This window comes from Aphelocoma coerulescens (assembly GCF_041296385.1).
Source record: "Aphelocoma coerulescens isolate FSJ_1873_10779 chromosome Z unlocalized genomic scaffold, UR_Acoe_1.0 ChrZ, whole genome shotgun sequence".
Taxonomy (NCBI): domain Eukaryota; kingdom Metazoa; phylum Chordata; class Aves; order Passeriformes; family Corvidae; genus Aphelocoma; species Aphelocoma coerulescens.
The window spans coordinates 61,606,670-61,633,665 of NW_027184085.1; the positions used below are offsets into that span (position 1 = coordinate 61,606,670).

General features: G+C 40.1%; 1 protein-coding gene across 1 annotated transcript in view; it reads left to right on the top strand.

Annotated features, from left to right (window-relative positions):
• Window positions 1-9,976: 9,976 nt before the first annotated feature.
• TMC1 (transmembrane channel like 1) overlaps window positions 9,977-26,996 on the top strand; it is a 98,391-nt gene continuing 81,371 nt past the window's right edge. The window contains exons 1-3 of the mRNA XM_069001782.1: window positions 9,977-10,089; window positions 21,024-21,098; window positions 22,458-22,569. The gene's annotated coding sequence lies outside the window, so the exon portion shown is untranslated. The remainder of the gene's footprint in view (window positions 10,090-21,023; window positions 21,099-22,457; window positions 22,570-26,996) is intronic.

Sequence of the window (26,996 nt, forward strand, 5' to 3'; positions counted from 1 at the left end):
TATTTTTTAAGGTTGTGTTTGAAGCCCAGGCGTTATAGAAAATTTTGCTTTCCATACAGCCAGAAACAAAGCTTTCCATACAGCCTTAAGTGGATACTTTGTAGTCCAGAAGTGCCTGAGAACATTGTGAAACCTAGTGTTTGAAAGTCAAAGTTGCCAGCGTGGCCTTAATTCAGGCCCCTTGAGGTTAGGCATTATGCTACCGGGTTTAATTACATTTTTGCATACATTTTTTGATACTTAGAATTTTGTCTACTGTTGTGCTAATGTTAATAAAACTTCCAATGTTTGATTTTTTTTTTAAATGGTCCACTACCCTACGAATCTGGCTGCTCTACATCCCTGGAATTCTCTTTAGGCCTCCACCTTAATTGATGGGCAGTTAAGCTCCCTCTGAGCTTATCAGAGACAGTGTTCCTTGGAAATTCTGCTGCCTAACCAACTGCTGTTGTCTAATGCCTTGGAATGTTACTTACGTGTACCATTTGCCTGGATGAAACAATATTATATTTACTGAACTTCTGAGGAAATTTCCAGCCCAGATTATGGCCAGGAGGAAGACTGACAGACAACTGAATCCAACCCTAAGCAGCAGTCCCGCATCTCTTTGAGCTCTGCTGGGCCACAGTGGCTGCCCCAACACTTCCCTCCCATTGCAACACCTCTTGGAACTCAGCTGTTTTGTGGTTTACAACATGCGGGTCACTGAAACCTGGCGTTAGGGTCTGGGCTGATTGTCCTCTTCTTGAAGTTCAGCCCTCACCTGCTGAGAGGTACAAAGGCATCTAATATGAGTATTTCACTGAACTTGAGGTGGGTTTTTAGCAAGTGTATATACCTCTATGCATATTTCTTTGTGCTTGTATGCATGCGCAAATTGATTTAAATCTGATTTTCCTTTGTATGTTTCATTTGTATAGTAAGTAATACAGTGAACCTTACCATTGAACTTTGTTAAGTTGTGCTTTTGGAAATTTATACTAAACCTTTTTTTTAAAAAAAAACCCAAAAAAAAGGCCTTTGATGGTGATTCTTTAAATGACATAAATCACTCATTCATGACAGATTTGGAGGAAGCTGGAAAAATGGGGAGGTAATTTCTTGGGATTTTTAAAAAGGACCTTTAAGAGCCACCCCTTAAACTTAATAGTTGTCTTCTTGAGATCTCCTGGCCACCTTTCATATGGTCTTTAACAGACATAAGAAATCCTAACACTCTTCTCATTATTTGAACTAAAGGAGTGATTGCTAGTGGTAGAAGCCCAATTGACTTAAGTTTCCTAAAACGCTAAAGGACAAAACCATAGACGTGTAATGCAGCTCGGGCTACTGGCCTCTCTTTCTGGATGACATACAGCACTCTCCTTTTCCTCTCCTTTTCCAGTCTGAGAGGCTGAGTATTAAACATGAAGATGCTCCAAGAAGGATCAAAACTCCAGGCCTATAATACTGTATTATTTTTAGTTTGTTCTGCCAATGAACACAGGCTTTGTTCTCTCAGCAGCTATTCAGCTTCTTTTAAGACAGATGAGAATTGCAATCAGCCTTTTCCTAGTTCCATCTCAGTGCTCTTTGTGGGATGCTGTTTTGGACTTCCCTTATGGGGAGCTAATCACTCACACTTTTCAGGAGCTGCTCAACTTCTCAGAGGACACAGACCATGTAGCAAATGACAAAGTATTTTTCTAATGAAAAGAATATGTTGGAAGAGAAAATAAATTAATACTTAAACAAGGCCTTTGAGATTGTTCTTAAAGAAAAGCAGACATTTGAAAAGAGGAACAATAAGAACATATTTTTAAAATCAAAATCTCATGGAAAAAGATCTTTGTGGTTGAGGGGATGGAATACAGACTCCAGTTTCACCAACTGTAATTAAAACCATAAACTTCTGTTGTGATCTGAATAAAAAAAATATCCTGGGATCCTTATGGAAGTCATTAGTCAATCTCCTGGTGCACCACTGAAAGAGAGAAGAAAGCTCCAGTGTCACAAGTTACTCCAAAATGGCAAACTCCTTTACCTACCATGAGTTCCACTAATTTTACTAATTAGTAGGGTAATTTTATCCCAAATGTGAGCTTGTTACCTGGTGCACAGCACCAACTCACACACCAAGGTGAGGTATTTCTATCTTTTATTCTAAATTTGTGCAAAGTAGGGAGCTTGGTGGTAACCCATGAAATGCTGGCTTATGGATCATCAAAACTGTACACTATTTATACATTTTAACAAACAGAGGCATCAGCATTCATTGGTTACAATTACATAACTTTTTCATTTTTTAATACTCAACCCCTTATTTATTAGTTATATCTCTTGTTTCCTATGCTTCTTAGTCTGCAGGTGCAGTTCTTCCCTTCAAGTCTGAGGTCTGTTTTGAATAGGTGAACACTGAGTCGGTAGATATGGTGGCTCACTGCTGGAATTCTTTCCCCCAGTTACTGCTCAGTTCTGCTGACTTCACCCCCGTGGCTCTCATCCAGACACCCCATTCACCTTGGAATTGCCATCAATTTCTCTCAAAACAAAAGATTAGACAAGCATACAACATTCACAATGCAATTGCTTAATCATAACTGTCTAGCTATAGCTACTGATTAACTAAAAGTTTGATTCAAATTTTGAGGTGCTTAAATCTTGCCGGGCTTGATATCAAGGCCTTAAAGATACATAAGTGGCAGCTTTGGGGAACATCAGTGCTTGGCTTGGTCTCTGCTTTTTTAGTTTTATCAGCATAGACTTACATTGGCTGGATGATGGCAACAGCCCTGGAGAGGGTTGATTAGTGAAGCAAACAGAGGAGCTTTGCCTGGCCCAGTGCCTGCAATGTGCTGCTGTAGTGATCTGCTCTGTGCATCACTCCAGCACTGTGCAGCGTCACTGTGCAGGCTTTGCCACACCTTCAGGGAGGTGAGGAGTGCTGGCTCTGCCCCCCCAAACTCTGCTTTAGCACAGTAGGATCCTGGGTCTGCATCAGCCCATCTGCCATCCCCATCCAATGTGTACGTGCCCATCCTGCTTCAGTGACTTGCAGCATGAAGGCCTCAAATATACAGACAGACAGTGCTAAACCATGAGTGCCTGCAGAGATTTCCCAGCATTTATAAAAGGATCCATATAATCAATAAGATCTAGGCCTTTGAACTTTGCAACTGTTTAGGTAAGATAAGAGATGTGCTATGAAAAGGGTGTTGTTCTTTTTGACCATTATAACTTTAAATCTCTCCTTTAGCCTTATCTTTTTTGAAAATACTTAGGTAGCCATTGTCTCAGAAAAGAGAGAGACCAAGAGCAAAAGATGTCCAGTGAAAGGGATTTTATTTTCGTGTCTTTCTGTCCAAGAAAGAGTTCATTGTTCCACCTCCACAGTTCATTGCTGCTTGTGAAGAAAGGAGCAAATTACTGAGTGCCAGCAGAGGAAAAGAATGGTTTTGAACCAGGATAAACAAGGCTTGTCATCATGACAAGAACAAGCCAGATAAGAAATCAGTTGTTTTGTGTCAGATAGATGATGTTATATTTTAATATTCCAGTAGTGGTCTACTGCTGTCTCTGATGCCTTTTGGAACTGCTTGTACTTTGATTTAATCTAGAATTAAAGCTTTAAAATAGATCAGTAAGCCCCTGGGGGAATAGCTACTTGTCAGCTGTGATTACATTTGATTAGTACAAGAGGGAAATTTGCCATTTTACCCCTTAATCTTAGCTCACCGAGCTCTATCGAGTCTCTTTGGAGTTCCATATTCCCTTTTGATTCTCTGAGTTCTGAGTTACACTATACTACCATGTTCCTGTTGTGAAGTTTTGTAGCAATCATTGTTGATACAGAAAAAGATATAAACCCAGCCAATATAAAAAAAAATCCTCCCTTCTGCTTTATGTAGAGAATAAATTTATTTTTCTTTCTCTGTGTACATAAAATAGCAGTAAAGAAATGTGGCTGAATAAATGAAGGTGAGCTGGTATTCTTTTTTCTAATAATTTTGATGACACTTTCTAGATGGGAATTTTGACCCATAGAACTCTGTTGATCTGATTACAGTGCTATAGTTATGTTGGAATAAATTCCATGAAAGCAGTCTTACTCCTGAAGAAGAGTGTCATGCCAGGATTCAGTATTGATATGACTCTACTGAGGTATTTTTACCAACATTATTTGACTGTAAATTTCTCCATGTAGATAAAACGCTTAGCACAAATGCCTGGGGCAGAGACCCACACTTAATATACACCAGGACTTGAAGTTATCTGGAATGAGGTGCTGGAGAATGGCTCAAGCACCCTCCCTTTTGTTCCACATATCTGTGAGTTCCTCTACTGAGCTTTAACCATTAAGTCTAACATCGTCAACTGGAAAGGCTCTTCCTCAGTGAAACAATATCAATGCTTCATGATATGCTGTCCAATGCAGTCCCGTTTTTTTTCCTCACAATGTATGGCATTCACTGAGCAAAATCAAACTGGGAGACATCTATAGCTAATACTGGTTTGGAGGAGAGGAGTTGGAATTTTCAGGCACAGCTGTAGACCAGAGATGTTAACAATCACATGAGAAATGTGTATTTGATATAAATTAGTTAAAAGTCTCTGAGCAGTGCTGCTGTGGTCTGGATAGTTACTATGACAGTACGTCAACTAGCATGATGGCTGATTTATGTGCAAAGTTGTGATTAATTGTAAGTGGGTTTGGGGGTGCATTTGAGCTCCTTTTTTTATTTCACAAGAACCACTTTGTGATAGAATTTGGCCTTCATTACCTCTTCATAAATACTTTCAGTTGGTTTCATGTTGTGTAACCAGGTCCTAGCAGCATGGGCAATGCAATAAGGAAAAATTAACTTTGTGGATGAGTGTTAATTGTACCTGGGACTTTTGTGCATGTTGAATTTACTTAGTAGTAACCCAAGCTGCACTGATACGGAGATCTTCATATAGGTAGTGTATTCCCCAAGTTTGACATGATTGCCAGCTGCTATATTGCTGGGGTCTTTTGTGTTTGGCCTTGCTATCAAAATGTCAGAATGATGAGGAGCAGAAAATTTACATTCAAAATGCTCCAGAGCCTTCCTGCTGCTGAGTGTTACACAACATCTGCAAACAAAAGTTTGATAACCCATGTGAGTACGATGAAATGGAGGAAAGAGGCTTGTCTTTGGAAGGGTTACACATGAAGGACACCCAGTAGGCCAAGCAGACAAAACCTAGGAATTGCTGAAGAAGGGAAATTGCTATATTCAGGGAACTGGAAAGGTGTTGCAGAAGCAGATCTTATGGTTAAATGAACTAACAGAGCATGCTTTCATGCTTCTCTTCTACTTCTTCCACTTTGGTGTCTGACTGCCTGTACATTAACCTGAAGTCACATCAGCAACAGGCTCTGAAAACCCTGTGCATGAGGAACAGCTGCCCATAAGAATCTGTGGCTCAGAAACTGCAATAACACTGCTTCAAAGACAAGAATAAATCAGGGCTGTATACAGACAGTCCTCATGGAGCTCGACACTGGGAAGCGTCCAGCAAATTTAGGGGATGGTGAGGTATTTCCTGCTACTCTGCAAAGGATCAGTACAAGGGCTGGTGCTGCTGGGCAGAGAATTTCTTTCTGACAGGCATGAATTACTCTGCCTCCTCCAAGAAGCATACCTTGAAGTGTCATAACTGTTCCACTAGTGATTTCTTTTGTAGTGAAAACAGTGACCCATGGAAGCTGAGTTGCTTTGATCCGTCTGGAGCCAAAGGTGGTGCGTTATTAACTCCTTCAGCCTCTGGATTTCCTAGGGGGGTTCCAAGAGGCAAGAAACCTTTAATCCAAAGATTAAAATTTTCAAACTGAGATCTTTCTGATCTTACAGAGCCTGTACTGTTTGCCCAGCCTGTAAGAAGTTGCAGTTTAAGAGAGAGATACTGTTTGTGCAAATTCTCTTTTTGCTCATTAAACCAAATGTTACTGCCCAGAGAGAGCTGGAAAACACCATTTTACAAAGCATGAGGACAACTTCCATGGAGAGTAGTGAGCCAATATGTTTCTCTCTTTCTGTGAGCCTATATGTTTCAATAAGGCATACTGAAGTGCAGCAAAAGCGTATTCTCAGGAGACCTTGGCTAGCAGTTCACACCCCATGAACTAGGATAGCTGACCCAATATGCTAGCCAAAGTCTCTTTTGCCAAATGGATGTCTTCACATCTGTGTGAGATGTCCCTGATACCATATCCCCAGCAACTCTCCTTCAGGAAGTGGCATCTTCTAGTGCCACTAGTGAGTCTCTAGTGTGACTGCCTGGAAAATTGGTGTCTTTCTCTTTCTGCAGTGCATCCCGTACTGCTTCAGACAATACTGGTGCCAATGCTCCAGAACTGGATTCTGAGGCTGATATTACACATCAAGGATCACTTTTTCCCAAAACTTGCTCTGTGATTCCTCTGCATCTGTTTTGGTGACTGTTAGTTCCTGGTAAAATCAAGTCTTCATCATCTATTGTAGATGATGAAAATACAGAAAACAGGAAAATATACAGTAATGTCCATAAAGCTAGTCAGTAGCCATCTTGAGGACTGCTGAGGGGAAAACAGTGGCAATAACTGTAATTCAAGAGAGGTGCTCACCTTTGTCGTAAGTGTCCTGCTTGTCAGGATATCAGCACTGCACTAATTAGCACCTGCAGGCACCTGTGGAACATCATGAACTTCCAGGTGCTCTGTGTGCTTGCAGGAGCTCTCCTATGTGTATGTCCCTGTTGCTGAAGCTCAAAGATCCTTGTCTTTTGCAGCCATGCATTGCTCTCTTCTCCCTGATGATATCTCCTTACTGCTCCCAGAACCACAGTGGGCTAAATGAAGCTATTCTGTGTTGTCCTTGCTGAAGCAGCTACCCAGGCTTCTCTTTCCTTGGTCTCATGCTTGTTCTCTTTCTTTTGCAGCTGCAGAGGAGACAGAGGGTCCTGTGACTTCCCATGCATCCCCAATCTTCTCACCAGCATGGCAGGACGAAAACCAGAAGGGGCCTTTGCTCAACAAGAACAAAAACATCTCTGTATTATCAACCCTGTGTTCAACACAAATCCAAACCAGCCCCATGCCAGCCGCTGTGAAGAAAATGAACTCTACCCCAGCCAAAACCAGTGCAGGCCCCTAAAGCCATGGTCACAGCTGCTGACTAGCACAATTCTTGGCTTGCAGCCAGCTTGCACTGACCAGTGGCGCATCAAGTGCATGCACACCATGTCTGTAGTGCATCTGCCTATCAGACAAATGTGGGCTGCCCTTCTGGTGGTTGTGGCTGTCCACTGACACTGGGTGTTGAAAAGAGTCATATCATGAGATGGCAGGAGAACATTCCAGGGTTTTTCTTGTGTGATCCTAAGGGGGGGGCATAGCATTTTTTAGAATTGCTCCATGGCCTACATCTTAGTACTAGGAAAATGCCACCAGGAATGGAGGTCAGCACTATCATAACAACGTGAAACCCATCAGAGGAAACCTTCCTTGCCTGAAAGCACCAACTCACTGTAAAATGAAAGCTGTTGGGAGTGCTGGCACTGAGTCCCTGCTCAGATGGTATGCTGACCATGAGGTACATAATCCTGATGTAACTCAAAAAAGCAGACAAGTTCTAATTTCTGTGTTGGGTTAGCTTAGGTTGGTGTCACTGAAATAAATGGAGTTGCACAAGTGAGATGATGTACATATTCATTGCAACTGCTCTAGACTGCTTTTTACAGAATTTGTTTTCGTATTTTATATGATCCCCAAACTAGAATAATTCTGACACTAGAATTCAGCTCCTCCTTAGAAAATAATATTATATAGGCATTCAGCAGTCTGAGTGTACCCCTGCCTTTTTGCACCAAAGCTCCACTTACAAGCTGGTGGTGAAATCCTTTAACATTACCAAAATACCTCAGAAAAAAAACTACCTAGAATTAGTTACCGGTCCTAGACTAATAATAAACTGGGTTGGCTTCCCAGTTCTGTTCCAAGTTATGGCCTAACTACAAAATGCCAAGATTTGCATACTGTCATGAAATGCCACAGACCAGAGTTAGAGCCATGTCAGGGTACAGAGGCTGAGCTGCCAGGCTGGCTGAGCACCACTGCTGTACTCAGAGATGCTGCTGGGTCAGCAGACTGCCAATTTCCTGAACACTAATTCAGAAAGTCTGTAAGCAATTGGCTGGAAAACACAGGATATTTATCTCACTGTTTCATTATTGCTGCACAAGTGTCACAATTCTTCTTCTTCATTGGTGGTGGTGGGCTGACCCTGGCTGGATGCCACGCACCCACCAAAGGAGCTCTCTCACTCCCCTGTGCAGGTGGACTGGGGAGAGATAATAACAAAGAATTCATGAGTTGAGATAAGGACTGGGAGAGATCAATCACCAAATACCATCACAAGCAAAACAGGCTAGATTTAGAGATATTAATTGAATTTATTACTAACGAAATCAGAGCAGGATAATTAGAAGTAAAACAGACCTTAAAAACACCTTCCCCTCATGCCTCCCTCCTTCCCAGCTCTACCTCCTCCCCTGGAAGTGCAGGGAGCCAGGGAATGGGGGTTATGGTCAGTTCATCGCATGTTGTTTCTCTCGCTGCTCAGGGTGAGGAGTCCTTCCCCTGCTCATCATGGGGTCTCTCTCATGGGAGACAGTTCTCCATGAACTTCTCTGATGTGAGTCCATCCCATGGGCAACAGTCCCCCTCAAACTGCTGCAACATGGGTCACTCTTCCATGAGGTGCAGTCCCTCAAGGACAGGCTGCTCCAGTGAGGGCATCTCTCTCCATGGGCCTCCTCTCAGGCATCTCCCTGCTCTGGTGTGGGGCTTGTCTGGTGCTTGGAGCATCTCTTCCCTCTCCTTCTCCACTGACCCTGGTGTCTGGAGGGCTGTTCCCATCACGTGTTCTCACCCCACTCTTATCTGGCAGTGATTACAACTGTGCAATGACTTTTTTTGTCTTTGTCTTCTTAAATATATTATCACTGAAGCACTACCATCATTTCTAATTGGCCCAGTCTTGACCAGTGGCATGTTGGCCTTTGGAGTGTCTTGGTATTGCCTCTGTTGGAAATGGAAGGAGCTTCTGGCAGCTTCTCACAGAAGCCACCCCTGTAGCCCCCTGCTACAAAAGCTTGGCCATGCAAGCCCAATACAAGTAGCTAAGCAAGGGAAATATTAATTTAAAGGCATGAAAATAAAACCAGACTGTCACTCTGGGCACTGTTAGAGACAATGGTGAGATTATAGTAACAATGAGGAGCAAACTCCTTTCTTTTCACAATTTTCTCATCTTCATGTCATTGTCTAGCTTTCTTTGTGATGAAACCCAAAATATAATAAAGGGCAGCTATATTTATTCAGTTTGACTATGTGAGATCAAATTACTTTTTGTCTTACAGTTAACTGCTGCTTACTTATTTGCTGTGCATTATGTAAGACCACGATTTCAATACTCTCCCCAGCTGCATGAAAGAAGACTATGTGTATGCACGTGTGTGTTCAAACTGTCTTTTCTCTGTATGTGGTGACTGGATTCCAAGTACATCATCCTCATTACCAAAATACAAATAAATAAAAATAATGCAATACGCAATAATCTGTTTTTCATGTACATGAGGTGTGCAGGCAGACCTGTTTGGTGCAGCTTAGCAGCCCAAACCTTAAAGATTTGCTGTGCAGTGTCTTGACACAAAGCTTTCTGTGAACTATATTGCAGGCTGATGCCTTGTTATTTATGGTGCAAAATAAAAAGACACCATGTATCTTTCTCATGTAACTCCCTGGGTAAGAGGAAGCATGTGTAGCCACTATGACCTTGCAGTAATGAGTATCTCAGTTAAAGGAATGGAGAGAAGTACAGCAATTAGAAACTTGCAATGTCTGGTTAATACTCAACCTTAGCCCCACATCTGAAAATGATTGTTCATTTATTAAAATCTGAACACATTTTGAAAGTTCAGGGCTCTTGACTGTCCTTCCTTGAACTGACAACATGAGAAAATAAAACCCTGAGCAATTTTCATCCTTCAAGGCTACTCTCTCTGTTTCCTTAGGAGCATACAACTTGCTTGGACTCTTACAAAAATGTAAGTATAAAAAATTAAAGGTGGACCCTAACCTACCATATAGACGCTGTTTAACTGCATGCTAATGGTTGAACATTTCTTGCAGCTGTCAGTGAGGTTCTTCTGTGACCCCTAGCAGTACTCACAGTCCCTTAGGGAACTGTATTTTTTAAAAAAGCAGTACTTAACACTTGGAAATGTGACACGTCTCTGTAGAGCCATAAAATTACAGGCAGTTTTGCACAAGTGTCTATTGAAAGGCAGCAGAGCATCCCTGCTTCTTCCATTCAGAATTGATTAAAAAAACTTCTGCCCATACCTCTTCCCTACTTTTAAACTAGAACACAATGTGCTTTTCTCTGTCTTGAATAAAATTTATTTTAATGAGGAGTGCACAAAAAGTTTGTATGTCTGATGACTTGGAAAATATTTATACTTACATTCAGAACATGTTGGAGTCCACTGAGGGGCGTACATTGTACATAGTTTAGTATACACAAAACGAACAAAATGTATTTGGCATATGTCTAGATGTCCTTTACTGTGGTTGAGCAAAGCAAACATAAAAGGTGCCAGAATACATTTCTGACAAGCGTTTTATTAGAAAATGTGCAGAAGAAGTGTGTTAATATCAAAGTTCAGAAGAAATCAAGCTTATTTTGCTGGCTGGCACTTCTCTTAAACAAAATGAGTAGGAAAATGTTTGAATCACATGAAGATTTCCTACTAATACTTAAGTGGAAGAGTTACAGTGTGTAATAAATACCTTTCTCTCTCTTAAGTATGTGTACAATGTATTTCATCTTATATATAATTCAATATAGCAGTTGCAAAATTGACAGTAATACAGTAATATTTTAAGATATTTTGAGCATTCCAACCCTTTCTCCCCAGGTCCTTGAGTTTCCTTTCTGAAGAATTTTGAAATTTTGGGTTGTTGGCCATTCAAAAGAATAAAAACATGAAAATTCTTCATAAAACTGCCACTGCTCAGTACTAGTGATGACTGCTTTATTGACAGAGCTCTGGTGGCAATAACAGATCAGATATAACACTTCAGAGAAAGTGGAAGAAACTGATTTGAGACAGCTAAAAACTAGAAAACATAGCTCAGTTGGTCAGAGCATGGTGCTAATAATGCCAGGGTTGTGGGTTTGATCCCTGCACAGGCCAGTCACTGAAGAGTTGGACCTGATGATCCTTGTGGGTCCCTTCCAACCCAGAATATTCTGTGATTCTGTAATATAGTGTTCTTGAGATTCATGATAAAAATACTGTCTTGCTTTCATATGTGCAGTGAATTTGTTGATAGAGGATAGCTTAAGACTGGACAAACAAAAATGGTTTTCCTATCTTCTGTTTTTCTGATTCTGTGAAGTGATACTGTCTGCTAACAGTGCTACTGTCTGTTAACCTATTAAAATAAGCTTTGAATGCTCACCATCAATTTTCAGTTCTACGTTCAGTAACAGCAAAATCTGGGGCATTACTCAGGCTCAGACTCCTGCCTGGCACTAGTGGGTGTACTGTGACCTGACATGGTCAGAAGATGATCAACCCTGATTCTGAGCCTCCCCCTGAGGCCACCAAATAGTTTAGAAGGTAACTATTGAGTAGTAAGATTTTCTTGCCTTCCTGTTTGTCAGGTAGGGCAACTTTTTTCATGAAGAAAGAGGATGGAGGCAGCTGAAGATTTCAGTTAAATCAAATCCTGAATCACCTCAGGGCAAATGTTAAACCACACAAGTGCTTCTGATTTCTATGGCAGTGTCACCTTTGTAGTTGGAGGAAAGAAGTTCAGGTAGGAAGGTAATCTAGCGTCTGGTTCTTTACACTGGGCTTCAGCATACTGAGCAACTGGCATGGTCTAAGTGGGATATCTTTTGCAGGGCATGCAATTTCAATTTGAAGAACAGGTATAAATTGTAACAGAAAATACATTATATGAAGCTACCTGCATACTTGTAACTAACACGTGCAATTACCCATGAATGAAACTGACATTTTAAGAATGCAGAAGACTTGTCCAGTCACAGAAATCTTTCAGTTTCCACTATAGGAAGGCTTAAACAGCAAGAGAAAACCTCAAATTTTGACATATTGTGGGTTTTTTAATACATTCTTCTTATCATTTCATATACAGACTTTGTAAGATGTAGCAACATTCAGGAAAGCCCGTTGATCTTCAGTAATGGCTGGGTCATGCCTGCACTAGCAGAAACCCTGCACTTTTTTATAATTCTACATTTCCTTTTTACCGCTGCTCACCAGCAGCCATGTTGTTCTATATAGGAGTGCTTTGAAAAAATTTGAGGATGCTAAAAAATGTCACCTTTGCAAATCTGTTCCTTTGCTGTGGTATTTGACAGGAATGATGCTGCAGAAGTGGAAAAAAAATGAAAGAGACTTAAAAATATATAGAATTTACAAAGGGCAGGCCAAGGAGATAATGCCATGAAATTAAGCAAAAGCTGCACTTTAAAAAAGGTTTTCTAGCTGGGGAAGTATTAGGCTTGTGCACTGGCAAAGAATTGGTGGAAGTCTGTATGCACCTGTCATAAAAGGACTTGAAAGTAGTGCTGAATATATGTCAGGGAACAAGACTGGCCTGGTAGCAGAAGGGTGGAAGAGATCATAGATCATTTCTGTCTTTAATTCTTGTGATTCACGTTCTATCAGTTAGCACATGGTATAGGGAGAGAAAATGTGGTGCAGCCAAATTGGTGCAGTTTTACAGATGAGATTGTTTTCAGCAGTTATTTCACACCTGCCAAGAACCACTTGAGTAAAGTCCTCAACCCATCAAGCAGGGCCTGACTGACACTAAGGGAAAAGAAGTCCACCTTTTTGGCAACTCACTGTTTTCCTTCCTGAGGGGTGGTGCTGCACTTTGTAGGCAAAATGGTTGTATACAATCCTGTAGTGTTGACTTCTTGCATTCAAAAATCAAAAGACCTCAAAAGTATATTACAGAACAACTGTAATATACTTCGGCTTCCTTGAATGTTTGTTCTAGCTTTAAAGTCTTTGTGTTTACACTATTATTAATTTTCTTCTTCAGGAACAGAAAAGAGAATCTCTTTCATAAAACCAGGGATCTCTGTAATAAGTGAATACTCAAGGAACTAAATATCCATCATTAAATCAGACATGATTCTGGGTGTACTGTTCACTTACCTGCATGAACAAAAGTTACTTATGGGTCAAACAAGTCCTCAAGCTTTCATATCATTTGGGAATGCAGAGTAAGGGTTGTAGTTTTGAACATTTCAGTCCGTATTATTGTAACCTGTGCTAATGGCAAGGAACAACATTATTCTGGATCCCCAGAGTCCATCGGGGATCAGAAAGAAAGAATTAAGTCACAGGATGGGATGAGGGTTGGTGGGAGTGTGCAGAGTTAGTCGGCACTTGTACATCTGCACCTTCACTTCAAAAAAGAGAAGCCACTGTCACCCCACACTAATCTGCATGACATCTCATGGGATCTCCTGATAGACTCCTGTCCACCCACAGCTTGTGGTGGGTGACTTAATGACTGAAATACTCCTGAGGGTCAGCTGAGGATGCAGTCCCACTGGAGGGGACACTGTGTGACATGGCTTGGGTCCTGTCTGCCTGGCTAAATTGAAGGTCAGGCCACTGTCAACAGCCTTCTTGGCCTACTGCCATGAGATGCTAGCCAGACAGGTAGTGCTGCACCTTTTGAGGCAAAAGACAGCAGAGATAAGTGTTTTGTGATAATTTATTGTCTCCTGTGCGATGTCATTCACTCATGTCCAGAAATTCCGGTCTGCTAATACACAGAAAATGTGAATGTTTGAGCAGTATTTACTTTCTCAGCTGATCCAAGGTTCCTGTGTTGCAAAATAACCTGGCAATGACAGGGTGTTTAAATGGACAAATAGCCGGCAAGAAAGTGAGCAAAGCAATCAGTGTCACTAAGGAGGTGACGATTCCTGTTCCACCCTTCCATTAAGGTGCCGCCTTTTCAGGTTTTGAAGCAAACTTTACTCTCAGCCTTCTGTAAGCCCCAATGATCCTATGTTATCTCTTCTGTTAATCTTGAGGAAAATACTTGTGTCAAAATATTCCAGTTTTCCAGGCTGAACTGATCTGGATATTAGGAATTTAAAATTAAGATCTTGTCATTAAATTGATATGGAGAAAGGTGAAAATAATTTCATGAGGCAACTTTACTACAAAAAGGACAAAACTTCTCATTAAATTAGTAGCTAAGATGTGTGTTATTTCCTTTTCTACAAGAAAGAGAGTTGTTTTCAAGAAAGAGAGTTGTTTTCCTCCCCCTTCTATCCTTCTTCTGTGGAAGGTTATCCTTCTGCATGTTACAGTCCTGGATATGTGTTAGCCATAAGCACAGTGAAAGGCTAAGTCTTTAAACACAGCTCTGCTTGACAAATATAGAAGGCAAATTAAGGCTGATAATTCATTAATAATTTATTTCTCCCTCAACAGGTATTTTTAACACAAACTGTGCAAACACTGGAGAATATAGATCAACCTAGAAAATGAGTTGTCCCCTTAAGATTAGTGGGATGATTTGCATGAATAAAGTACACTCATGATACTTACTACAGGCTGTCCTCTATGGCATGGGTTTTGCAGCTGTGCAGTCTGAAGTCCTGTTCTGAGCAGGTACTGGTTAGAATGAAGAAAAAGACAATATCATCCCTGTACTACTACAGCTGTATCCTTTCGGTTTGAAAACTGAGCAGAGATTTTCCGGATTTTTTAAAATTTTACTTTTCCTGACCTTGACTGGGCCTTTTGCTTCTGAAAAAGCAAAAGATTAGGCCAGAAAGCATTTTTTTCAGCATTCTTTCTACATTGAAAATAATTGTAAAATTTGAAACATAATCTGTCCAATCATTTCTTTCCACTTTTAAATCTGGAGTACTTCTTTTGGAATACAAACACAACAAAAATTTGGATTTTCAGAGGCCGTTTTCAACCAGCGTAAGTAGTCTGTGAGGTTCTAAATATTTTGGAAGTCTGTTCAAACCCAAATCTTTTCTACTGAAAGTCAAAGCAAGGTTGTAGTACTTTAAAGCAAACTTATTAACAGTCAGCAGAGCTCACTGCTTGGTAAGAACTGTTTGCCATCTTCCACTAGTTAGGCTAAAAATTTTGCTGTATAAATAGATGTAGTAAAAGGGATTGAACAAGACTGTAGGCTGATCATGTGTGCAGGTGGTCTGAGAGCTGGGAACCCGAAGGCAGTAGTCACCCGTTTCCTGGGATGCAGCTTTGGAGCTGGAACATACCTGCTTCTCACCATTACTTGCCACAGCCAAGTGTCAGGCATCAGCAGAAGGAAGGAAAATGCTTTTACTGAAATCTCATTCTGGCAACTCTCAGAATTCAGGAACTGTCTGCCTTGGGAATGGTATCTTTGATTCCTCAACCTCTTGGTTTGCAGGTAAAATTTGAGGGTCTCAAAACTTTTGAACTGCTAATTCATCTGTAGATGCCAACATTTTTAAGAATCTGACTCTTTTTCACTCCTATAATGCTGTCAGGAAGAGAAACATCAACTGACTTGAGCCCAGTGAAGATCCTTAGGGCTGCTGCCTTCATGTTGTGCAAAATTCCTCTAAACAGAATGGTCCAGTTGTTTTGAAACAATATTGTTGAAGTGTGGATGTTTTCCCTGCGACAGATTATATAAAACCATCCTATTAACCAGTTTCTGTGGTTCCACAGACTGTTAGTGGAAGTTAAGTGGAAAGAATTTTTAAAATGGTGAGTGTAATCGTCTGTATCCAGTTGTAGTTCCTCACTGATAGTGGTGTCAGGAAAGGAATTGTGTCTGGCCTATCCAGGGTATGACTGGGGGGACCAGGCACATGTAAGGCTTAGGTTTAACTTAGTAACTGCAGAAGAGGATAACACAGCTGTACAGTGACCAAGTGTGAGTGCAGATGTATGACATCCCTTCACCTTTATGAGATAAACACCAGAAAGTACAACTGGAGGAGCAATTGTGGACTCAGCTGTAAAAGCCATTTATTCTGCAAACCTTGCAGAGAAAGCACTGAGGAGAAACTCAGAACTCTTCTTGGTGTGATGCTGGGCTAAAAATAGCTAAATTGTAGACATACTTTTTTTTAGTTTATGCTCTAGTTTCTTAGGATGGTGAAGCTACTGTAACACAAGGGAACAGAAAGTTATTAAAAAAACCCCAAAAATTTATTCACCAAGCAGCAGTATTTGGATCACCATTACCCTAAATACAAGATTCTCTACTTAGTCCATAAGGATACTGTGTCAGGGGAGGTTTAGGAGGGATATCAGGAAAAGGTTTTTCACCTGGTGGGTCTCTGGGCACTGGAACAGGCTCCCCAGGGAAGTGGTCACAGCACCAAGCCTGACAGAGCTCCGGAAGTGTTTGGACAATATTCTCAGGTACATGGTGTGACTCTTGGGATGTCCTGTACAGGACCAGGAGTTGGACTTTGATGATCCTGATGGGTGCCTTCCAGCACAGGATGTTCTATGATTCCATGACTTAATTGGCACACATACTCGACAGCAAGTACTTTCAGTCTGTCTGCAAGAAGAGATGAGTAATCAGTGTTGCAGATCTGGCACGTTCATAACAGCATGTGTTTCATCCAACACACACAACACACATGCACACAATGTTATGTTAACCTAGTTGATAATTAGTCAAAGCTTTTTTATGCCTTATCATATTCATCCTGAAGCAGCTCATTGAATTATCTTACACTATAAATATTAACCTATTATTTCTCTAATATCATCCCTTGAAATAACAATAACAAAGTTCTAGTCTTGTCATGAATGTTAATTTGCAACTGATGTTTTTGAAGAACCATTTTACTGTCTGAAATGTTTTTCTTATAGTTGGCTTTATTGCTTTTGCCGTACTGAAACTCCTACAAGTTGATATTTGGATATATCCAAGTGAGATTACATATAAATAGCAGTTCAAACAGAACAATGGCAGTTTGGCATTTCTTCTGGAAACATTAGGTATTTTGATTTGGAGATAATGACAATTAAACTTACATACTTAATATGAAAGAAATTTGGATCAGCTCTAAAAATGACCAAGGTATTAATTTTCTCCTCCCCTTCCAGAGAGGAATCAGGGAACATTTATTTCCTTCCAATGATGTACATAACTATGACAGTAATGGAAAGGAGGCACTACCATAGTGATAGGTGTGTTTTTGTGAAAAGATGGTTTTGCAGAGTGACCTTGCTGTAAACTGCACGCAAAGACTGTTCTCACTTCAGCTGGCAATTATTTACAACCTTCATCCTATTCCTGTTAAAAGTTTTGTCATGGTTTTGACTACATGAACAATCTTTTCACTCTAACAGTGAAACGGGGTGTTTTGAGATTTTCTGATCTCAGGAAGAAAAGATCTGCCTCAGGTTGCTGGAACCAAATTCATTCAGGTTTTAATTTTAGTTAGCTTCTGAGTTCAGTTGTGAAGTGGGGCAGACATCACCAAACTGATTATAAGTGACTTGAGATGCAGCAGGAGTAGGCCATGAGGTGGGCTCAGAGTATTACAGGAGTTTTAGTTTGACATGTTCATTACAGCTCAGCTTTAGTACTGGGATTTGAGCAGTTTATTAATGCAGTGAAATAGTTTTCTGTTTGTGCTCACTTCTAGTATTCTTCCCCTTAAAATTAATGATGAAAACATGTTAGAGTATAGATAATATCTGAAGAGCAATAAATCTCATTGATGAAATGTGTGAATATCCACTATCCAGAAGCAGGCTGGACAAAGAATCATAAAATAATAAGATCCTACTCGTTCAGAGATTGTTTAAAGCTTTCCTTCTAAATAGGGTGGTTTTTGTTTTGGCTTGGGGTTTTATTCTACTTTTATTCAGGGTTGTTTCAGTGGTGCCCAGCACTATTTTCTCTGTAGTTTTTGCCAAAATATGTATTTCCAGCAACAAAGTATCAAGTTCATAGAGTGACATGGGCAGAGAAGGAAAACAAGAGGGAGAAGAGGTGCCGAGGAAAATAAACGAGAAATTCCAAAGCAGTGTGTCCCATGTCCCTTTCCTTGATTAGTCCTGGGCTGTACCAAATATCTGCTGTGTAAACATGACCCAAGGTGGACGTGCAGGCTGTTTTTCAGGACCATTCCCACCTGTCACAGGGGAATGTATTTCCCAGGGGTTAAGGGTTTTTTTGTTTGATCATCCCTGTTCCAGTCCTTGGTGGAGCGGTGTGGGAGAGCATTGCGTTTTGTTGTTAACTAGGGAGTAACCTTCACCTCTTGCATCTGCCTCCAGCTCCAAGATATTTAACCAAGAGAAACATGTAGTGGGTCCACAGGGTTCAAATAAACAAGTTTCAGCTCATACACTTTGTGTTAGTCAGCTATCTAGAGGGATTTTATTTACAGCTAGTTCTGCCTACATTTTGACCTCACTAGCTTTCTGCCCCCCTTCCCCAAATTCTTGATTGGTTTCCAAGGTATGACTAATGCATTTCTCTAAATGCTTTGGGCTTCACACCCCAGCTCTTTTACTTCGATGATTTGTTTCGTCATAATCCTGTTTACTAATGTTTCAGTCAACAAGACTTGTTTGCTCCCTGAGGGGAACACAGGAGTAACAACGCCTAAAATTATTCCTAATCAAGTTCCAACTACTAAATGATGAGAAAAATGAGAGATTTATTATTGTTGACATAATCTTATGGGACATCAGATGGTTTGGTAATGGGCATCAAGATAAGCGGTCAGGTACTTAATGGAGAAGGAGATAAAAGAATGGTGATATAACAGTTTAAAATGGAAGACTGTACCCTTCTGCCAGTGAGTGTAAATCAATTGAGAGAACAGTTGCAGACATTTTCTTTTGTTTCATTTAGACTTGTCTAGGCTAGCATTTATCCAGAGATTTACCAGTGTTACAGCTTCAATAAAAGTTTTATAGTCTAGGAAAAATGAAATTACTTAATCAGTTCTAGCCCTGGTTTAAATACCATTGATTTCTGTCTGATAAACTGGTGGCAAGCAGTGCAGGAAAGCCACCTCAAGGAGACACAGTAGAGAAACTGCAAACACTGGAAAATGACCATCTGTGTGTCTCCATCCATGTCCAACAGAAAGGGGAGGTTGGGGTCTGGCAGGGATTAGTAGCTGGCAGGAGGTCTTTGGGGAAGTGCAAAGGAGCCCTGAACTCCCTTTAGTCCTTCCTGTGGGTATGGGGTGATAGGTATGACTATGAGGGTGATCTGAGCAGGAATTCAGGACTGGGGACTGGTGAGGTCACTGGGACTTTATGTTCTTCTACGTCTACTCACTTCTGCTTGGCTGAAGTGAGACTCTTTCTCCATCCAGCACTTGCGTGACTATTTATGTTTTTTTCTGCCTCGTGTCACCCCAAAAGACATTGAGATCCTGCTGAGTTGTTCACAGAGACACGATCATTACCAGGATTGCATGGAGGTCCACAATGTTATGATCAAGACATTGTGCTCACAATATGTGGAAAAGTTAATTAATTTCAACACAAGAGAATAAGGTGTTGAAGTCACCTATTCATCTGAAAAAGCAAGTGGACATAGTGGATTAATTTGTGTAATTTCTCTTCAATATCACAATATAGGGATATGTAATATTCCAGGGAGGATCCTACAGACATGGGAGAGAAAGTGACTTAGTCTGGAACCTCAGTGGGAAGATGAAATAAGACTCACGCTGTCTTGTGCAGCCAGGCTGATGATAACAATATGGGCAGTTATCTGGGAAGAGTCCTAAGCCTTTGCTGGAATTCCAGGCACATAAGTTGGTGTTGTATAAGAACTGTCCTCACAGAGTTTTCTAAATTCTAACCTGTTTTAAAGACTATGGTAATCCAGGTAATTAAGAAAAGGCACAATTTTTCTCTTGTTGAAATCCAAAAATCAAAAAGCAATTATACTGAGAGTGTTTAATATTCCACCTACTGCAGCTGCTGCTTTATCATTTCTCATTCCAAAATATGAGCAGGTGAATTCCTTTCATTTTTTACATTGCAATTGAGAAGAACTCATCAGCTAAACCTTTTAGCTCTTGCTTTGCGGATATCATAGAGCTGATAAGTAAACACTGATAAAATCAAGTGATGCTTCAGCTGCTTTCTCCAAACCATACTGAAAACCAGTGTTCACAAAACAGGAACTATAATGAAGTTTCAGCCACATCTAATCTAGTTTGAACCTTAGATGCTGATAGCAGTGTTATGTCACTTTTTGGGAAAAAAGGTATCTTGCTTGATGTTAATTAGGTGAATTCTGTATTTGAAAGTCATGCCCCAGATATTTTAAAGCCTGTCTGATGCTTTTGATACTCCTCTCATTTAGATTGATATGAAAGTATTTGTTTTTGTAGCATTTTCCTTGTCAGGGGAAAGAATTTTGCTGCATCTTCATGTGTTTTAATTGGCATTTAAAATCTAATCTTTATTTAATACTTATTCCATTAAATTACACGTTTAACAGCAAAGGAAGTACATATTCTGCTATGTAATGTCCTAAAATAACACTAATGCATGCTGCTTCAGGCCTGTATGGTACTTGATAAAGAAGAAATTGTTCAGGGAGTTCTTTCTATTCTATTCCCAAGCATTTATTTAGGAAAGCAAACAAACAAACAAACCCAATCAAACAAACAAAACCAACCCAAAACATGAACAAAAAACCAAAACAAATGCCAATCAAACAAAAAACCCCAAAAAACCAAACGTAAAACCAAACCCAAAATAAAATGAAACCAAACTCACAAAGAATCCCCAAAACAAACCTCTTTCCCCAAACCAAAACCTGAACAAAAGGAAAGTTAATCAGTCACAGTGACAAGGATAAGATTTACCCAAGCGGGATTCAGTGTGCTCATCAGTTAGAGTCCTTATCTGGCGCATTCTTCCTCCAATTATAACATATTTTTTTACAGAAAGATGAAGTTTGCCTCCTGCAAACAGTTCCAAAATTCCATCAACTTTGAGTATGGACAAGCTGGAGTCGAAAAGTGAGTAAATTTTGCTGAACACTTGAGCCAATATTCACCAGTATGTGTGTGAGGAGTGGGTGAACCTGGGTAGATAGGGACTTCCCTACTGGACTTCCACTCTATCCCTTCAGTGTTTTCCAGCTACAGTTAAACTGTGTGACAGCTCAGGAAAAAATAACGGCTATAAATGACATGATAAAAGCACTGGGGAAGCACTGTAGTCTGCTCCAGAGCTGCTGGCTGCTAGGAGTCCAGTGGCCCATTTCAGTCCAGCAGACACAAACTAGTGAACAGGCAGAAGGAGTAAAAGGACTTGTGTTCTTGTTAGGAGTAGATTTCTCGGAAGTCGCTCAGCTGGTGAGGAGCACTTGCTGGATTTCTTGTCAAGGCTGACAAGGTTTTAGAGTGGTGGTAGGGTGTTCTAGTACCTAAAGGGGGCCTGCTGGGAGAAAGCTGGAGAGGGACTTTTTACAAGGGCATGTAGTGATAGGACAAGGGTGATGGTTTTAAACTGAAAGAGAACAGGTTTAGATTAGATATTAGGAAGAAATTCTTTATTGTTGATTGGAACATGTTGCCCAGAGAAGATGTCGATGCCCCATCCCTGGAAGTGTTCAAGGCCAGGCTAGATGAGGCTTTGAGAAACCTGGACTAGTAGAAGGCATCCCTGCCCAGGGCAGGAGAGTTGGAATTAGATGTTCTTTAATGTTCTTTACAATTAAAGCCGTTCTGTGATTCTATTGACTCTGATTTACTCAGACACATGGAAAGGTTGCTCTTATTTTTGTTAAAGAGAATTCCTGTAGGAGAATAACACCACATGAGGGAATGAGGAGTTGGGGTGTTACTGACTGTTATTAGCCTGGGCTGTTCATAGCAAGGATGATCCAAGCCATTGAATATAGCAAAGCTTTTTTTTCAAAGTAAATCAAGGACTCACAACACCCTCCTAAACCAAAGCCAAAATCCTTCAGGTAAGTTACCTCTGACAGGCTGTTTCAGCTAAAGAAGCACAGTTAGTAGCTTATTCTCAGATCTTTTCTGGAAATGAATCTGTACAAAATTAAAAAGGAAATATTAGGGCATGTCCATATAGAATCTATTGATGTTTCTTAGAAATCCTTCTGTTTGGATATCCTACACTTAAAAGCGAAGTGTTAAAAGGTGGAGTTTTGATACCAAATGCAGTTGGTTATGATACTAAGATATTTACTTGACTGACTGAACTGCTACAAATGTAATTTGTCCTTTATGTATTTCTCCTGAATTTTAGTGGGTTGACTGGTAAGACTCAGGTGACCGTATGAGTGTACAAATTTCAGGAAATAACATGGCATGGCATTTCCTAAGCAATAAATTACAATCTTTTTCTTACAGCAGTCACAATGATCGGCAGTGACAATGACATGCTAGGTACTTTGCAAACACACAGAAGAGTCTGCAGTGCAATGGAATAACATCTAAGAGGAAGACAAAGTGAAAGAGAAGAGTAAGTAGACAGTAAAAGCTAATTGCTATTGAAACAAACAAGATTCTCCACAAGAGAAAACAAGATAAACAAAAATCCCTAAAGACGTCAGTAGTTTGTTTGGTGTTGGGGGTCAAAAGTGGAAATAATTATGGGCTGTGGGGAAATTAATGTGTTTTGGCTGGAAAAGAGCTATTAATGAAGGTATATAAATGGCTTTGTGTGAAACTGCCAGTCACAGAGAAACGGATGATTTTTCAGCAGAGTGTCATGGGACACAATGAATGTAGGGGGACACATTTACAAAACTGTGAAAATGGAAAAAATATGCAAACCCAAACAATCCTGTAATTTCAAGGAGAAACTGGGCAGAGAACAGCAAGACACATTGCACAGGTAAATAGCGAATAAAATACAGCACACAGAGCCTATGTGGTCATTTCTTTTGTGCCATGACACATTTTCATTTTGCTGTCCCATTCCACTAGTACAGTAGTAGTGAGAACACTAGTGCAAGTAATGCACCACTAACATTGCTGCCAAATTCTTCCCTGTTCTCAGAGGCAAATCACCTTCAGATATGGTACACAGACATGAGAAGGGAGGTATCTTGGGAGGACACGGAGAGGCCTTGCAATTAAAGAAGGGAGGAAGTTGTAAAGCCAAATAAACAACTCTGACCACATCACTGTTTCTATTCTAGATGAATCATCTGTATCTTCCTCACCTTTACAAGTGGTTCTGTGCAGACCTTGTCTATAAAGGAAAGATGTTCATGACAAACAGCGAGGGACAAGGATCTTAATTTGTTCTAAAGGCTGCTAAAATTACTCTCTGGATGTCTCCAGCCTACTTCTTCCTCCTTCCATTTTGCATCCTTTCTCACCGCTCTTTGAAATAAGTCGTAGTTATTTAGAATGAGGTGGAGTATGAACCACTTCAATGTTCAGCTGCTTTGATCCTATTCCTTGTGGCCTTTACAGCTGCAGGAACAAAGATTGTTCCTGTCCTATTAGTTGCGGAGCTTTATTCAGCATGTGTTGTCGTGACTTCCATGGTAAGGGGGTGCTCATCAGTGTGTGCAGCAGCAGCAGTAGCAGCAACAATAGCAGCACCATTTGGCGCAGTCTAATCTGTGTGAGAAAGTGTTTTGTGCAGCCTGAAGGGGCTATCTTATAAGAGCTGTCAGAGTAGTAATCCCTTTCTACATGAAAGGAAAAGAAAAAATGTCACAAAAGCAAATTGAAAAGAGAACAGAAGGTGAGGGTTGCACGTACCTCAACACCACACAGCAAAGTTCAAAGTTTCAAACAAATATGACAGCAAGGTTACATTTGTAACCAGGGAAACAATTTTTCAGCGGTGAAGGACAGGGTGGGTGTAGGAGAGGCTTTTGTTGTTCAGACATAACCAGAATAAAGGCAACAGTGTAGCAATCTGCCTTCCTCCTATAGCTCAAGAGAGTAGCTCAAGTTACAGAAAAGGGTGTCTGGGTAGAACTAAGAACCCTAGGAGGGCATCAGAGGTGTGAAAGTGGAGATCATGTCAAACAACCAGGGACAAGGGTCTTAATTTGTTCCAAAGGCTGCTAAAAGTACTTTCTGGATGTCTCCAGCCTACTTCTTCCTTCCATTTTGCATCCTTTCTTACCGCTCTTTGAAATAGGTGAGAAGTGCTGACTGAAAATACACTGGAAACCCTTTGGTGCCTCAGTGGGAGTGGGAGAGGAAGGGGGAGTAGGGCCTGCTGAGGAATCATTGCAGGGACTCCACTGCATCTTGCTATGGTGGGCTTACTTCTACTTATTTCAAAAGTGCTGCAGAAAGGGATTCCTGGGTTAACTGACTACATCTATGACTAGCTTCATGTTTTATTTTTTTCTTTTTTAATCATAGATTCTGCTAGAAGTATTAAGATATTACAAATATCTGCTGAAAGGAATGATTTTTTAAAAAAAGAAACAATAAAGTTGGAGGGAGAAGAGAGAGAATGAGGCGAGGAAAAAAAAGGCTAGTTCTAACTAATCGAATGTTATTAAGATTATTAAACTTATGTGAAAATATTTAGTGATCTTTTTGTGCACTCCATTATATTTCTAAGCTATGTATCCTAATGGCTGACTCTATTGCTTTGTGGACAAGAAAGGACTGACAAATCAGCTATTTATTTGCTGTGGTTATTAGGCTACACATCTTTTAAGTTGTGTAAAGGACAGTAGTGTATCACAATTGTTTTCAAGAGTAAATGATTCGACTGCAGTCTCCTCAAGGCAGGAATTTTATGACGTGTACAGTGCTTGCCCGAAGAAGACTTTGTAGAGCAGCATTTACTTGTGATGCTGTCAAAATGCTTGTAATAATCACCTCTTTTTAGCTTAGTGAACATTTTTACTTTTAAGGGTTTAAGTGTCCAAGGTACCTTAAAGATGTACCCTACCCTGGGAAGGATTTTTCTTTTCTGCAGTGGATTCAGTGTTCTGGGTTCACAGATTTATGGATTGTAACTATTTTATCTCCCACAAAATAATGAAAAGCAATAACTGATAACAATTTCTAGATAATGAAAAACAATAACTGCTAACCCTAACTCCTTGTATTTTTAAATTTTTGTGTTAGATGGCAATGCTCTAACCAACTTTGCTTAACAGTGAGTGACTCTCTGGAGATGCCTGCTGTATAATGTCCTCTTAATTTCAAGATGCTTGTTTAAGGACTTGCCTAGTCTATTAACATCTGAAAGAAGTTGGTTTATATTTTTGTGGTGCATCTTTCTTTCTACCGGTGCTTGCTCTTGGCACTTGGGGTAGGTGGTGTATTTTGACCACCAACTGCTCAGGTCCATCACCCCCAAAACCTCTGGATCATCTAAAAGGGGGTTTTCCCATTTCTGAACATTATTCTCTTAGGTTAAGAGATGATTGTTACCAGCTTTTTGCTGCCATCAGCCAAGGAAAGATTGTTCTAGTTGAAGGGATCTCAGGAGCTGTGAATCATCCACATGAGGAAAAATCAGGTAGATCAACTCAGACTACCTGGCTGGATAAACCAATTTTGAAATTAACAGGAGAGTGCTCCTGTAATCCATTTTCCAATGTTGTTTATAGCTGGCAGAGAATGGTAACAATCAACCATCAACCAGAACATCCATTTACCAGCTAAGCATCTCTGTAGTCCCCTGAATATTTAGTTTGGGTTTTTTGTTTTCCCTGAGTGATCTGCGAGTCAGGAATACCAAACAAGAGTCTTCTCTATATGAAATATCCCCATAAGATGTGAGTTTTCTGCAGTCTTTCTGATAGTTTATTCATATTTAATTGCATTTACCATATTCAGCCAAGCTGAGAATGAAATCTAAATTAAAATGCTCAAGTAGGCCACAATTCTTAGATAAATTAAGTACAGGCTAATAATCTCTTCCCTTGAAATCTTAGATGGATGATGAAAAGAGAAATATAGGAGCTAAAGTCCATATGAAATCAAACATATTTTCATTAAGCAACCACTTACTGAAAGACCATCACACTCAAGGCTGTGTTTTCTGAGTGTAAAAAACAGTAGAAGAAACAGGTTTTGTTTGCACACAACAGGGCCCTTTATATTACCATTGCTTTTCTTGTTAGTGCTAATAAACAGATGCATTACCCCACAGTCCTGATAATTAGTCTATCATCAGAAGGAGCTGGTGTTGCAAGTATGAGGGATGATAAGGAGGGATGAGGGATGATAAAGATGAGGGAGATAAAGATAACTCATCTGGAACAGGAAGGGCAATGTGGCTGGTGACTATCATCACTGCACTTCCACTCTACAGGGAGAAAAATAGGTAAAAGACACAAGGACATTTTTTACTGCTGCAGAAGATTTTACTGGATGCCTAACAATAGAAAAAAACATTTATGTGGTTACATTTTCTAGGTTACCAACTATAAGAAGCACCCATTTTCTCTGCAATTGCACCTGTGGTGTTAAGTTTAATTTCTGATCAATACAGAGAGACAGTAATTGAAGTCAAGCCCTCAAATTGTAGTGCCAGTTTGTGTAGCTGTTTTCCTCTTTAAGAAGCTACTCATTGATTTACTGATTTCCTACTGTGATCCTCACCCTTTTCCTCTTTAGCAGTTTGCTTTCCTGTGGAGTAAATAAATAATTGATCACCTGGAGTTTATTTCTCCCTCCCTGTCCTATGTGTAATATTTAGAAGAAACTTAAACATATCAACAATTTTACACTGCTTTTTCAACTTAATAAAAACGATCCACTTGAATTTTTTTTTTTTTCAGAGACTCATATTTTTGAAGTCCTTAAGGCTATTCAGTTTTGTCACTTGAGGAAACATGTACACATTTCCAGAAGATATGTAGAACATTTTTCAAGTTGTAGATTGGAACTGATTATAACTGCTGGGTTTTTTTTTGAAGTATGTAATCAGATTAAGTTTTATGTTTTGCC